Source organism: Eublepharis macularius, chromosome 12 (genome assembly GCF_028583425.1).
Source record: "Eublepharis macularius isolate TG4126 chromosome 12, MPM_Emac_v1.0, whole genome shotgun sequence".
NCBI lineage: Eukaryota > Metazoa > Chordata > Lepidosauria > Squamata > Eublepharidae > Eublepharis > Eublepharis macularius.
This window is the reverse complement of record NC_072801.1, coordinates 69307161-69324019: the sequence shown is the minus strand read 5'-3', so window position 1 is coordinate 69324019 and position 16859 is coordinate 69307161. Positions and strand designations below refer to the sequence as shown.

Here is a 16859-nt window from a genome sequence, read left to right as displayed (position 1 = left end):
CAGATAGCCCTCCCCCTCCCCCCCTCAGAAAAAAATACAAGTAGACCTCTCAGATGAACATTGTGTGATTGGATTGGTTTTTTTTATCAGTTCAAGATTAAAGCACTTTGGCCATTTTCACACTGCTTACCGGCCATGGAAGATCACACCGAGCTCCCGGAACGCCAGCGTCTTCCTGGTGCGATTTCACCATTCTCACACCATTCTTGTAAAATTACGCCAGGAAGACGCTGGCATTCCAGGAGCTCTCTGCAATGTTCCGTGGTTGGTAAGCAGTGTAAAAACGGCCTTTTTTGTTTAACTCTTAATTAAATTAAACTTAATTAAAAATTAGTTGATGTGCTTCTAGAGCAATGATTATATATAAGGAAAAATACAAACAAATAAAAAAGTGTCTCATTTCAAAAATTGTTTCTGCATGCTATCATTACCCATTTTCTTAGGTTGCCAAAAGTTTTGCGGGACTTACTCTGCAAATGGGAATATTACTTACTAATAAAGCAGAGACACTTCATCCTACCTGAATTTTTAAAAAGATCATGTTTGTTCACCATCTAGTTCCTCTTATGTCATATTTGCCAGTTACAATGAAGGGCTCTGTCATTCAGAGAACAACTTTGGATGAATGTTGTTACCACATTTACACAGCTTTCTTGTAGCAACATCCACCCCCATCTGCAATTACCTTCCGTTTTAAAAAGACACATAGTAAAAAAAAGAAAAGAAAGGAACACAAATGAGTCTCATCTGTCAATCTATCTAATTCTGTCCATTTAAAAGGATGCACCTAGCTGCTTAGGAGCAAAGACAAGTTGACTTGAAAATGATTCTATATTATACAGGACAAGTCATTCAGCTTAATGGAGACGTTGCTTCTTCTTTTATAAATGGGAAGACTTAGTTTAGAAACTAAGCAAAAGTAGCCACACAGCACAATAACCTTGTTCTGTAAAATATGAAATAATTTAAAAAATGGAAAACTATTCTGTGCAGTGCTATACTTGAGATGAACTACCAGGGAACATTGAAGCAATCCAGTCAGGAGATCAACTTCCATGTAGTTGAGGGAGTTTGCACAAGTTAAGTTTTCCTGGTGGTTGTGTTTGTGTCAAATCATGTCTTTTTAAAAAAAACTTGAGAGGATCCCATGAGGGGCGTGTGTGTGTGAAGTGCCATCAAGTCACAGCCAACTTATGACAACCCTGTCAGATTTTCAGTGCCAGAGATGTTCAGAGGTTTGCCATTGCCTGCCTCTTGGTGCCGACTTCCTTAGTGGTCTCCCATCCAAATACTAACCAGACTCAATCCAGTTTAACTTCTGACATCTGACAGGATTCGGCTAGCTAGGACCATCCAGACCAGGTGGATCCCACAAGTGGTACTATAAAAGAAACCTTTGTTCTAAATTGGGATGGGGGGAGTTATAGTTGGAATGGGAATATGGCACTCCTGGCCAACAGGCATCGGCTGTTCAGGCTGGGAGCTGTCTTTGTCACCCCAGAAGGGGAAAGCAGCCATATGAGTACTTGGAGGGGGCAGAGCCTGTTGCCTTAAAAGGCAGCTCCACCCCCCAGCTCAACAGTTGCAGCCTCATCCTCTGCCCGCCCACCCACCCTGTAGTAGTGCAGGTTTAGCCGGTCACTGTTTCTAGGGCCAGGTAGGAATTTTTTCTTCTTTCTGCAATTGGCTGTCAGGGAGAGGTGTTTTTCGCCAACCTTGTACTGTGTGCAGGGGTTGGGGTAATTGGTATAAGGTGGAACCATAAATAGGTTGGTCACTGGCAGAATAGAGTTGGGGGAAAGTGAGAGGGCCGGAGAGCACCGTTGGCACATTCCCGTTGTTTGGGAATTGATGTCTGTCAGGATCGGCTGGTATGTTTGATGGTTACCAGTTGTGAGGGCAGACTGCCTGGTGGGAACCCCTGTAGATGTCCTTCTCTCAGGCATGGCTTGGGGTGTTTGGAACTTTAAGGGAAGAACCATTTGCCTGGCTGGCCGGGTCTCAGCCATGAGATGGATGGCACATACCCGGGGAAAGGGGGTTCATCCAGACAGGTCCCAGAATTTAGGGGTACAAGAACCCCCCACCCCATAGCCAAGTCAGAACTTGGCTAAGGAATTAAAGACTCGAATGTTACCGTTGAGAAGAGGATGGTTTTCAGCTGTAAAAGAGGTCTAAGGACTAAGCAAATTTGCTGAGTTGTGGTCAAACAAAGCAGAGCCCGTCAGTGGAAGCGAGTGATAGGCCACCACTATAAATGTCAGGAATAGTATGAGTTGCTTAATACAGGTCAGATGCATTGATGAGCATCTTGGTGAATCAAAGAATGAAGGATTGTTCCTGAAAGTCCTTCAATAGTTGTATGGCAGGGTCGGTTGAGGAGAGATGCTGAGTCAACATCATCCTGTGCGTCATGCTCGTGGATGGCGATGAGGCTTGGCCTCTCCCAACAACATTAACGTGCAAGTGACAGAAACAAAGCATAAATCCACACACAAACATATTAAAAGTACTTAAAGGTGAACTCGTGTTTTTTTTATTGTACTTTATGATTAATTGTAGAGGTCAACTAGGCAACAGTCTGAAGAAGTTGAAGAGGTGCCTAGGAATCGCAAGCATTGCACTGTTATGTTTAGGTCATGAGTTCAATAATATGACAGGTTACTGAAATATTAAAAAGTAAGTAAGTGAGGAAACTCTTCCAATCAGTTATGTTATTATTAAAAGGAGTAGGGAGGAATCTCAGAACAAGCTGTTTGTCCACACACATCATGGACAAACCTCTTTTTGTAGTGACATTGAAAAACACCCAAAGATGACCTTTGAGGATATCAGTTTTTAGGACATTATTAAAAATCTCTATGAAATAATATGTTTGACCCCCCCCCCCTAAAAAAACTCCAATATGCAATGCACATCAGTAAGAAAGATCCATAAAACATGATGAAGAAGGGTGAGATCACCACTAACCTCAAGAAGAGATATCTTACAGCTATTTAGACATGACAATTAGACTTGAGCATTAAAACAAATGGAAGGAGATGGCCTTGCCCTTAATAATGGTTAATTGTAGCTAGATCATCAATAAACTTGTAGATTTAGTTTTTTCTTCTTATAAACTGCCCCCTGTTGTTAAGCTCAGGCCTCAGCATAATGATATAGCATTTTGGAGAAAAGATACAGACCAGTAACCCACCACTAGAGGTTAAGATGGAGAATATTTCCACAGCCACCATATATTTTCCCTTGGCGCTCAGATAGGTAGGAACAAAAGACAGCCAAACACTGCAAAAGATCAACATGCTGAAGGTGATGAACCTGGCTTCGTTAAAACTGTCCGGTAATTTCCTGGCTAAGAAAGCCACAGTAAAGCTGATAATGGCCAGGAACCCTAGGTAGCCCAAAACAAAATAAAACATTAGGACTGACCCTTCGTTACATTCTAATACAATTTGTTCTGTCACTGAGTGCATGTCAAAATATGGAAACGGGGGAGAGGTTGCCAACCATACCATACAGACAGTGGTTTGGAAAAGGGAACAAGAAAGAACAATGGAGTTGGCCAGTCTTTTCCTCACCCATTTCCTCATGTTAGATCCTGGCTGGGTTGCTATGAAAGCCAGAACAACAATGATGGTTTTGGCCAACACACAGGATACAGCGATTGAGAAGATGATGCCAAAAGCAGTTTGTCGAAGGGCACATGTCATTTTCATTGGTCGGCCAATGAAGAGCAAAGGGCAAAAAAAGGAGAGCAGGGGGGAGATGAGGAGCATGTAAGTGAGGCTCTGGTTGTTGGCTTTGACAATGGGAGTGTTCTGGTGCTTAATGAAAATTTTGAGCACTAAAGTTGTGATAAAAGAGAAGAAAATGGAAAGTATGGCAAAACTGATCCCCAAGGGTTCTTCATAAGACAAAAAGCTTGTATCCTTGGGAATAAAAAAATCCTGACCATGGGTTGGGTACTGATCTTCTGGGCAACGAAAGCAATCATCCATATCTGTAAAAGAACACAGGGTCATCTGCTGGGTCATTACTTTGTTACCAGGCTGCTACTTTAAAGGTGGAAGATGAGTTTGCAACCTTCTCAAGCAATTATGTTTGCACAACACAACTTAGGAGTGACCCAAGTGAATCCTGGATTTTATGTTACAAGAAACAAGACATCCCCCAACCCATTACTGAATGTTTCTTCTGTCTCTGGATTTCATGATCCAGAAGTCACCACTTCCTCCATCTTCTCTAGATGTGGTGAAAGAAACAGAAACACAGAGCTGGAAGGGACCTCAAGAGTCATCTAGTCCAACCACCTGCACAATGAAGGAGATTTACAGCTACCCCCCCCCCACACACACACACCAGTGACCCCTGCTGTATACCTAAAGGAATGCAAAAAAACCTCCAGCATCTCAGGCCAATCTGGCCTGGAGGAAAATTCCTTCCTGACCCATATAATCCCATTACTGTTTCAACATGTGAAGAGTTGCATGCAATACCATACCCTGTATTGTCGAAGGCTTTCACGGCCGGAGAACGATGGTTGTTGGGGGTTTTCCGGGCTGTATTGCCGTGGTCTTGGCCAAGACCACGGCAATACAGCCCGGAAAACCCCCAACAACCAATACCATACCCTCTTTAGGGATTATATCATACCATAGACTCTTATCTTAAATCACTACCATTCCTGGACTATGAACTATTTTCAAACATTAGGAAAATAGGTGTCTACTCAAGGTGGGCATGAACCAGGAAAATTCTAAACCGTGCAGTTCATGGTTCGTTGCATTTCACGAACGACGAACTTTCACGAACTTCCCCCGTTTGTGAACTGCATCATTTGGTTCATGAAAATGTCACTTTCAGTCATGAAAACATCACTTGCGAGGCAGCGGAAGGTCTGCAGAAAGCCCCTCCCCCTCCCCATTGCTTAGAAAACTGATTGATTGGTGCCAAGTTGTCTGTGGTGATGAGCCAAAAAATGAAACAAACGAACCTGCCTAAAGTTTGTGGTGGCTCATCAGAAATAGGCTCTGACAAACCACCAGTTTGCGAACCACGAGCCGGCTCAGTTTGTGATGAACTTTGGTTCATATTTCAATTCGTGCCCACCTCTAGTGTCTACACCCAAGAATGTATAGATGTAGGATTACACAAACACACACACACACAAGTCCTGAAAAATCACATTTGACATATCTTACCTTCCTGGTTTGAAATCTTCCCCTGTGGGCATGTAAAGCAATCATAGCAACAAAATGGCTTCCCTTCCTTCTTTATCTTACTATAACCTGCATGGCAATTGTCATTACAGGCAGAAAGGGGCTTGACCTGTCCACAGATGAAAAAAGGAAAACTGTGAAAGTCAGAAAACAAGTTTTTAGCTGTTTGTATCTCATCTGTTGTCAGTTAAAAATAGTTTATAACTGGAACAGCTTAGAGGCATTTCTGGTAGAGAGTACTAGATACTAAATTTGCTGCTGGAAGTCTTGCTGTGGTTGGCATATTTTTCCCAGAGGATAAATCTTTTAGGAAGATATGCCCACCTTGGCAAGACTTCATCCAGCATCTTATAAATGAGAACACATTGTTCTTCCTTTGATGCAATTGGTTTGTGTCTCTTGGTTACAGTTCATTTGATCTTTGTGGTGTAGGGATTCTTATAATCTACTTTTGTTTCCTGCCCTGGCATCTGCTTTAGTGTATTAAACATTACTGTTTGTGATTGTTGCTTTTGTCAAGATAGACTCTTGGTGACTTAGACATAAAAATGATGAAAATTGTGCTTTGAAAGGACTTGTCAGTCTATGGATGACAGGCTATGGCAGCTAGACCCCTGTACCATCACAGCAAGAAATCCACGATCTTGGTTGAAAAGGCTTTAGTCAGGAATCACATCAGATCCACAGATATGTCCATAGGATTGCTCAGAAGTAAAGCAAGCAAGTTGACTGGAATACTTAAATGTGTGAAAACACTTTCTCTTATAGAAGGAGCACAATTACTCATCCCCCCTCCCAATTGTAAAACATAACTTTGGGTGCAACAGTCTTGAATCCTCCTCGCATATTTTACCTAGCAAGTTTAGTTTACTTTAGTTTATTTGGTGTTTAACCCGCCCTCCCCACAAGTGGGCTCAGGATGGGGTACAACAGTCATAAAATACAATTGCATTGCAGATTCTACAATAAAATTCAGCAATTAAAATTATATATATACAAAAACCTGATATAGTTAGCTACACATTCTTGCCCCCTGCATAGAAAGAGGAGGTAGACAGACGCACGAGCTGTACTCAAATACCGGAGACTGGTGGGAGGCTCAATGATGGTCCTGGCACTGGCCTCAACCTTAAGCCTGGTGGAACATCTCCAACTTGCAGGCCCACCAAAATGATACAAGATCCTGGAGGGCCCGAGTGTCCTCAGACAGAGAGTTCCACCAGGTTGGGGCCAGGACCAAAAAGGCCCTGGCCCTGGTTGAGGCCAAACAAGCCTCCCTAGGGCTACGGATCACCAGTAAGTTCTTACCCACTGAACGAAGCGCTCTCCCGGGCATATACGGGGAGAGACAGTCCCTGAGGTATGCCAGTCCCAATCCCTTTAGGGCTTTAACGGTTAAAACCAACACCTTGAAACGGATCCAGAATTCCACAGGGAGCCAGTGAAGCGGCTGTAGGATTGGTGGAGTATGTGTCCTGTTTGGAACACCCATAAGGATACGAGCAGCAGCATTCTGGACCCGTTGTAGTTTCCGGATCAGACCCAAGGGAAGCCCTGCATAGAGTGAGTTACAGTAGTCCAGCCTGGAGGTGACCATTGCATGGATCACTGTTGTTAGGTCCCGGGCTGAGAGATAGGGGGCAAGATGCTTTAGGCTGATCCTGCACTGGGCAGGGGGTTGGACTAGATGGTCTGTATGGCCCCTTCCAGCTCTATGATTCTATGATTCTATGATTCTAAGTTGCCTGGCTTGCTGCAGGTGGAAAAAAGCAGTCCGGGCAACAGATGCGACTTGGGTCTCCATAGACAGGGAGGAATCCAAGATCACACCAAGACTTTTAACCAATGAGACGGGCACCAACAGGGCCCTCCCAAAGGCTGGGAGATGGAACCTCACACCTAACAGCCCAAGGCCCAAGTACAGGACCTCCATCTTTGTGAGGTTCAACTTCAGTCTGCTCTGCTTCACCCAACCAGACGTGGCCTCCAAAGCTCTCAGAAAGGCATCCGGGGCAGAGCCAGGTCAGCTGCCCATCAACGGATACAACTGGGTGTCATCTGCATACTGGTGACAACCCAGTCCGAAACTCCGCACCAGCTGGGCAAGGGGGCACATATGAAGATTGAACAACAGGGGGAGAGTATCGCCCCCCACGGGATGCCACATACCAGTGACTGACCCTCTCCCCCAGCACTACCCTCTGTCCCCGACTGTGGAGAAAAGAGACAAGCCACTGCAAGGCCGTCCCTCGGATCCCCACATCGGCGAGATGGTGGGCCAACAACTCATGGTCAACCATGTCAAACGCCGCTGAGAGATCTAGCAATATCAACAGTGCCAACCCACCTCAGTGCCTAGTCTAGACACTAGGAAGGCATAAGATTAAAGTTGACCCACAGTGATTCATGAGAACAGACAGTTTACAAGGTCAGAACCCTGGCAGCCTCCAAGTAGTTACATTAGGCACCTGCTGCTTCAGTAGGCCTGTGAAAGCAAGACAATTTATGGCAGTGGCAATATGACATCAAAGTACAGCATTGATAATGGTTCACAGCAACAGCAAGGACTCATTGTGATAGCTCAGCTTAAAATAATGGCATGGATGAGGTGCAGCCATGACAGGACTTCACTTAACTGGCAGGTATGCACTAACATTGTATGCAAGTTCATGCAGAAATAAACTTCATTGTGTTCAGTATTGCTCAGCACCTACTAAAAGTGAAACTACAATGTCCTCACTACTTTCAACATCTATCCCTGATTCATTCTTGGAAAATTAGAGCAATTTCTGAATGTATGCTGAGTCAGACTTGCAACCTACCTTGTTAAAATACCTGGGCCATACAATGTTATGCTCGTCAATGGTGAACACTTTTCCTGGGGGAGCTTTCAGGTTGATCATCCCAAATTTGACTCTAAGGAAAGACTGGTTTGGGAACGTGATCCAATTGATAATATCGAACCCAGTGGCTAATTCTCCATTTTGGTCAAAGGAAACAGTTTCGCCAGCACTGTTATTAAAAGAGACACTTCGCAGAAAGTGATGGAGCTGAAATTTTAAAGAGAGATATGTTCATAAGGACATACAAAATAATGCAGATCTCTCAAAGATACCCCTTTGTGATGATTAATAGTACATTCTAGAACTTTAGAGTAAATCTTCAGAGTAAATCTTAATGAGCTAAGACATCTGATTGAAATTCATCTAATACATCTGGATTATAAAAGTATGTCAATAAGGTCAACCTTCGCAGCTGGCATTCCCCTACCAGTTCATATCCCTAATGATTTTTTGTGATTTAACTTTTCCTAAATATAGGCCTTACCTTTAAATATAGACGTGCCTTTATGTTGCCACATCTTAATGCTTTACCATCTGCAGTGTTGTCAGGTAGATATGCTGGTATTCCATACTCAAAGAGACTATGTAATCGGGACCTTAATCACATCGGATCTATTGATCACATACTCTTAAATTGCCCTGAATTTTTAAAACTTAGACAGGAGCTGAATTTCCCCCTAATTAGTAAGGATTTTGCTTCATCAACTGCTGAGACTTCTAGGCTATTGAGCAATAAAGACAGATGGGTTACATACAGGTTTGCTATATTTTTGGCTGCCAATGTAGAAGTACAGAAACTTTCTAATGCAACTGCATAAACTTTAATATTATGTGGGTAGCTTTCATTAATTGCCTGAACATAAACTCTCAGTGGCTGTTGGAGACCACTGGGTAGAAGGAACAGTTACAGAGAAGAAAGAAAGAAATTTCTGTGAATAAGTGAAATAGTGTTACAGAGCACCCAATGCAAGTTTGGTTCGGTAAATAGCCTACAAACAGTCTCCTTTGAGTCTCAGTATGGAATATGACAAGGGTGTTCATTATTACCATTATTATTTAGTCTTTGTATTGAAATCTTACCAATTTTGATGAGGGTTCACAATGAGGCAGTCAGGATATTATCGAGGACTGGATCGTCTCACTCTAGATGATGGGTGACCATTTGTTTCCGGGCACAATTCAGAGGGCTAGTTCTTAGTGTTAAGGCACTAAACAACTTGGACATGAGATATTTGAGAGACCAGCTCCTCACATAGTTTTTAGCTTAGAAGTTAAGATCCTAACCAAGAATTGCTCTGTTTTGGATCTCTGTTCTGTGGAATTACTTTTCTCACATCATCACCTTGCTGATTCCAGACATGAATAATAAGCATCAAAATCTATGCCATTTTTTTCTTCGCTTTCATCTTGAAGTAGAAAGTGTTCAACAGCTGAGCTTTCACCATCCACATGAAACCTCGCAAGGCAGTGAAGTGACCTGTCTAAATGCTCTCGCATTCTGGCATGTTTCTTCTACCCAGGACTTTTTTTCTGGGAAAAGAGGTGGTGGAACTCAGTGGGTTGCCCTCGGAGAAAATGGTCACATGTCTGGTGGTCCCGCCCCCTGATCTCCAGACAGAGGGGAGTTGAGATTGCCCTCCGCGCTGCTGAGCGGCGCGGAGGGCAATCTCAACTCCCCTCTGTCTGGAGATCAGGGGGCGGGGCCACCAGACATGTGACAATTTTCAAGAGATTCCGGAACTCCGTTCCCCTGCGTTCCCCCTGAAAAAAAGCCCTGCTTCTACCCCATTCATACCACTCAAGGAGCCACGCACCTTGCCCGGACAAAATTAAAACCTGCCTCATCCCACATTATACGTCACAGTTATTGGTTGCTGAAAGAATTGATTCCCCCTTCATCCCTACGTTCTGGTTTTGTGAAACAGAACAAAACACCCGTTGCATGGACACAACATTCTATCATATGCAACAGAAATGCAAGAAGGTGAGAAGATATTGGGTAAAAATATATGAAAAGATGCAAAAAGTATTAAAGTTCTGCTTTGTGCTGAACTCTAAAAATATGTTACTAAATATTTTACCAACTATTATTATAAAAGTGCACAGCGAACTTTAAAAATATATGGTGACAGTGGCGAGAGCAGTGTATGCAACAAAATGGAAGGCAGAATCTTATCTAGATGTGACTGGATGGATGAAAAAAATGTATGAATAGCCATCAATAGCTAAACTATTTATATGCATAATAGGCCAATCCAAGAATTGCAGAAAAAATGAAAGGTTTTTTTTTATCTAGCTGAAAAATAAGAAAAACTAAGAATAATTATCAGTAAAATAGATCAATTGTTAAATTAGTAATCTAAAATATTGACTATAAATGTTGACTATAATGCTGAATATTGAATATAAAATGTTGATTGTAAATTGTTGAATGTAAAGTATTTTGGGTAGTATGGAGATGGAGAGGAAAAATATTTTGTAGTTTGAATATTCTGTCATATACTTTGTTGTAGTTCATTTATGCAGTTCATTGTTATTTTTTTAAAATAATATATATATAAATTTTAAAAAGAGAAAGAAAACCCCACCAGGGGTCGCCATAACTCAGCTATGACTTGCTGGCTCTTTCCACCTACCCATAATTATGTAGATCCCTAACAGTGAACTTCTAAGGGGCATTTTTGCCTATGAAACAAGTCAAGACACAGTATATGCTGATGTTATCAATTAATGAAATAAAGAAAGGACAAATAAGATCACCTAAATGCCCTGATCACAACACTGGTAGAGAAACGGTTTTCCGCATTGTCCAGTGTCTTTTGTTGCATCAACTGATAATGCTCGCCTGTGTTAGTCTAACCAAGACATTACCTGCCATGGCTGTTGATGTAGAAGCTGCTGTCTCTCTTCCCCCATCATCATTCTGTGTTTGGATCGATATGTCAGCTTTGCATGCAAAGCATGTGCCAATGCATAAATGGTGTTGTAGATACTATAGCTTTGGCTAGTAATTTTCATTTCAAAAACAGACCCGGGAAGAGTTTCTAGCATTTCCTTTCCTGTGCAGATTCTCCTATCCTTCTCATCTACCAAAGTGTTAGAGAACAAACAATCAAATGCCTGCTGCCAAAACTCCCTGATAAAGCCATCTTCTTTTTCTTCTGTAGGATTTCGAAGCTGAAGAAACTTCTGGAATCCCAACAGCTCCTTTGAGGGAACGGCAAAGGAGATGGCACCGTGAATGAAGTCTATGGCCCAATTTCGTTGAAAGGCAAGTGAGGTGAATCCCATCTGGGCGGTCATAATCCAGACTTTACCTTTAATTCCGCCCTCAAATTCTAAGAAGTGGAACACAGCTCTCAAAAATATTGTTGTTTGAATTTCACCATGTACAACTAATGCATTGGCAGTGCTTCCTATTATTGTTTTGTATATATGAAGACTCTCTGCTACCAGGTTCATAATGTCAGTTGTAAAGATTACTTTGGGGGATCTTTCTATGAAGTCAAAGCAGATACCCCTCTGAGAAAACATGGGAAGCACATCCTGTACAAAACTTTCCGAACTGTCAAGATCCAGATAGAGCACACCAGTCCAGATCCAACTGAAATGCAACAATAACTTGAGAATCCCTTCATATTGCTGGGCCCCATTTGGGAACATCCAGTGGAAGAAAACTGCTTGGGGACTGTCACTCATCTGTGATGAAGAGCCATATGTGAGCTAAAGAAAATAAAGATTTAAAAAAGCAGTTTGTGTTCTAGGCTGCCCTTAAGAATTTTAAGACTCATCGCCACACAGCAAATCATTTATGTCTTCACATGTCCTTCATACAGTTCTCAATTTCTTTAGATTCATTTGCAAAGGAATTGTCTTGGTAATGAGAAACATAGAGATACCGTTGAATTTTCTCTACGTATTTCCATCTTTTAGGAGAAATGCCATACAAGAGGCATGAGCAGAAGTTCTTTGAGGGTCATTAATGTACCAGAAACCAGAAGGTCATAGGATTGTTCTCCTCCCCATTGCTATCTGCCTGCCCTTCCAGTCCTGCAGTATTGCTTGCTTTGCAGGGCTCAGTAGACTATATACAAAAGCACATCAAGGCAAAGATGGATGCATGTCACAGTAGTTCACGAGACAATGACACTCTCACATACTAAGGTCTTCATTTATAGTATATTTGTGGAAAAGCTGCCCAGTATGTGGTCCCAAGTTTCATGAAACCCTCTGACAAGGGTTTCATTGGCTGATTCTGCACACATTGGATAATGCACTTCCAATCCTCTTTAGAGATCATTTGGAACTTAATTTTTTCATATTTGAAACAAAAAAATTCACTTCCAAACAATTGCTAAAGTGCATTGAAAGTACATTATCCAACGTGTGCGGAATCAACCAATGTGAGAACTTCCTTCCTTCCTCTTCACCTCCCTCACATGCACACGCAGTGTCTTTCCATCTTGCCACCATGGAGGACACAGGACTCACTCCCTGTATCCACCAGAATCCTAGCTTAGATAGATTAGATTCTATCTCTCCTCCTTCCTATCCTGAATTCCTAAATAAAAGGACTCTTTTTGGTTTTTTTACAGGAGAAATTGGATTCTGTGTGAGTTTATTGCTTCATTAGCACACACACACAAACACTTAGCTGTGTTCTCTGAATTACTCTGCTTTACTTATTTACTTATTTATTCTACATTGCCAACAAGGGCATTACTACCTCTCACTCATTTACTCACTCAAGCACCTTCTTCTTTTGGCCTGAGAGAAACAGCCTGTAATATCAACTATGCCCTTTTTTTTTTTAGAACTCTCCAAAACACAAAATTAAATCTACAAGATGAGAGAAATCTGAATAGTTGATATTTTCCCAAGATCCATGCCCATAACTTACCAGTGGAATTTTGTAGCTGGGCAGGATAGTTGCCATGTAGAGGTCAATATCAGAGGAGGGTCCCCCAATGACTGCTACTAACTTGTTTTGCATTCCACACTTGTAGTTAGGGAGGAATCTGTCTTATGAGGAGAGAACTTCCATTGAACCAAGGTAAGTATGACTTGGACTGAAATAATTATTATAGATATTGAAGCCCAAGGTGACATTTGGTAAGATACGAGGATTCTTGTTGATCTCGTGTACTGCAAATACCAAGGCCAGGATGTGCTGGTAATTGTGAGTCAACATCCTGCAATGAAAGTTGCATTCTGTATTAACAGCATAGCCATTTGTTTGCTCTATTTCAATTACTAAATATATATCCACTCAGGGAGTTCTGAAAACTTAAGATGGGTAGCCGGCATGTTAGTCTGTCTGTAGCAGTAGAAAAGAGCAAGAGTCCCGTAGCACCTATAAGACTAACAATTTTTTTTGGTAGGGTATGAGCTGAAGAATCTGAAGAACTGAGTTGTAGATCATGAAAGCTCATATCCTAACACAAATTTTGTTAGTTTTATAGGTGCTACTGGACTCTTGCTCTTTTCTACTTCTGAAAATTTAAGGTATTAGACAAGAGAGAGGTGACTTCTTCTGTCATCCCCAAATGACCTCTTTGTACCCTATATTGCTTTGGAAGGGGCATTGACCACCAGGAATGAAAAATGAGAGGATCAATGGGTTGCAGAGGGAAGGGGAAGAGGGAAGTCATACTCCATGAGGTTCACATACAGTTGGATACACACCATTTACTATACGTTTACTTATACAAAATGAAGAGCTATTGGATCATATGTCTAGACTTTTCCAAATACCAGCTAACCACTATGTTGTAAGCTACAAGTTGGAGTACACATAATTGTACCATGTTTTAGCCTAGCTTCACACAATAATTATTTTCTAGACTGTTCGTGGACTTATAACCACTCCTGTGTCAATGTACTAAAATAAAGGTTAGTAAGGAATCTTACTTACTAGGACTTCGCTCACTCACTCACCAAGTGATGTAGAGGAGTGCCTAAATTATTGGATAATTCTATATTACTTAGAAAGCTGAAACTGGGTAACCATTTAGCTCAAGATTTCTTGGAAAAGTAATCTAACAGTCAAAATTGGAGGTACAGCGACTATTTTACTATAGTGAAAAGTGGTCCTGTACAGAATAAGAAAATGTGGAGTTCTGGAATACTTTTTCTCTGCACATACTTGAATCAAGGTGGAAATACATGTTGCTAAGTACCTAGGGTTGCTCAAGTGCACGATTTTATGTGTGGTCCCCAATTCATGTGCAGGCTGTTCTTGCTCAGTGCACATGAATGTCATTTTCATGGGAACTCCCTTTGTGTAATTACATCTCAGCTCTGTTTTCACTGTGAGAATAAGTACTGTAGGCTCCTTTGACTTGCCAGTTTGCATTTCTTTAAGGTGTGAGGAAGTGTCAAGATTCATTCAATGAATGGATGAACTGTGACACTTTTAGCAGTTGAGAAGGAACTGATCGAATGTGTGAATGTATTCACCCGGAGCAAATTGAAGTATGACTGTGTTAATGAGTGCATGGAAAATTGGAGGGGGGGGTGGGCTACGTGAAATTAGGTTCACTTAAGCATGCCTAGATACTTAGCAATGTGCATTTCCACCCTCAGTCAGGAGAGCATGGTAAATTTCAAGAAAATGCATCAATGTTTGCAGAGTTTATCAAGCTGACCGATTTAATGACAGCTATGGCAACAACAATTACTACTGCTACAGCTTCTAGTATGTTCTGTAGTGTGTGGAACTTCGGCTCCATCACTGGAACCTCTACTCCACATCACTCCACATCAAATAGCATCATTGGCTGTAAAGACAGAACAATACAATATTTATTAAAAGATACAGATTCTGAAATCACAGCCTTGGTTGCCAAATTCCTGGCTGAAGTAGCTAGATATAAACTTTTTAAATATCTGGTTTTTATCTTGGTTATTTTACACTGTAAATGGTACTAGTTATGTGCATCAATGGCTATGACTTCTTCATGGTTGCCACAAAGACAGAAAAGAACAGCAGTAAGAGATGCAACAATCAGATCAGTTCCAGGAATCTTCAGGAGAAGGTGGTGGCCATCTTCGTGCACCCCAAGCCTCCTTGCTTCTATCAAGGAAAAGAGGAAGCCCCTCCTTCTGCTCTTAGTAGTCGATACCTGGCTAAAGTATTTTCCTTGAAGGCGCTATAGATAGTACAGGACATCAGCAATAACTTCAGTTACTGAGAGCCAATGTGGTATAGTGGATAGAGAGTCAGACTAGGATCTGGAAGACCCAAGATGAAATCCTTACTCTACCATGAATGCTCACTGGGTGACCTTGGGCCAGTCACACACTCTCAGCTCAACCTATGTCACTAGGTTGTCATGAGGATGAGATGGAGGAGAGAATAACAATGTAAGTTGCTTTGGTCTACACCAGGGAGAAAGGAATAACTAAATACATTCATGGCAGAAGAGTTGGGGAGAAGGATTAGAACTGATCAAATTAGCTTGGGGAAGAAGGTTTAATCATTCACTTCCAACACATTTACTAGGTAAGACTGTCCTGTCACCGTCACAAGCAGGGGTCTCTTCTTTCCAAAAACAAAATCCTACTACTTCATTAGACAGAGTTCTGTAAATGCATACAATACATTGTTGTGTATTTGCAATGTTAAGTATGTTTTTGGAGGCAACCTAGTTGAAAAGGAAGGAAGAGAAAGATAGCCAGGAAGAAGAGGAAAATGAGTGATGATCATTCTATAACTCACTGCAGCCAAACCCAGTCCATAGAAATTGCCATGTCTGATACCTGGAGAGAGTCTTTGAATTAAAAAAAAAACTTACATGATTCCTTCAGCTTCTTCCTGATAAGGATATCTTCCAAAGGTTAGCAATTCAGAAGAGATGTAGATCTGAGAGATAATGCTACCAATAATGATGTCTCCAGGCTGATAATACTTGTGACGGATGCGAAGAGGCTTACCCGTACATTTAACAACAGGAGTATTGCACACCACCTGAGACAGCAACAGCATCACTGACATCACAAACAGCAGCATCTTCACTGAAGCCTCCAGACACATGTGCACATGTTCCCACACTGTCATCAGAATGTCACTCAGTAGCACAGCTGCCTGTAATGGACTTGGTTGTTCTGACACCAGAAGTATGCAGCAGAGGATAAATGGTTAGATAAACTGTTGGAGTCCATTTTGTATTTATCACCGGTTCCAAATGGGATAATAAGACAGTACAAGCACCATTTAGTTTTAATTTGCAATTTGGTATATGATTGCAAGGATTCCTTAAGGACAGGAAGACATTGTGGTTGATTTGAAAATTAATGGGGAGATAATCATGCGTTCTCTTTAGCACTGCAGAAGAATTTTTTTAAGTTTTATTGTAAATTGTAAAAAGAATTATAATAACATTCATTTCAACACAAAAGAAAACAATAATAAAATACAGTCCAACCTCATATCTAATTAACAATATAATCAGCTATTACTATATGTTATATACTATAAAGTCATTTTTTATGCATGTCTAGCATTATGAGTCAAGAATAGTCCAAGCCAAATCAAGATTTTATGTTTCTTTAATATAACTATTTTGTTCTTCAATATTCTAATTTCAAAAATTTTGATACGTCGTTGATGTAGCTTGCAATTCTTTAGTGGAGAGATAATTTATAAACGGTTGCCATTTTTCTACAAAACCTAAATCCTTGGTATAAACTGTTGAATATTGTATGTTATTTGCTATTTTTTCCATTGTCATATACTCCCAAACTTTATTATACCATGCTTTTATATCAGGAGGTTGAGATGATTTCCAGAATGATC

At 41.2% G+C, this 16859-nt stretch overlaps 1 pseudogene; it reads right to left on the bottom strand.

The window, feature by feature from the left end:
• Positions 1-3098: 3098 nt before the first annotated feature.
• Positions 3099-16073, bottom strand: LOC129339005 (vomeronasal type-2 receptor 26-like; annotated as a pseudogene).
• Between the last annotated feature and the right edge of the window lie 786 nt (positions 16074-16859).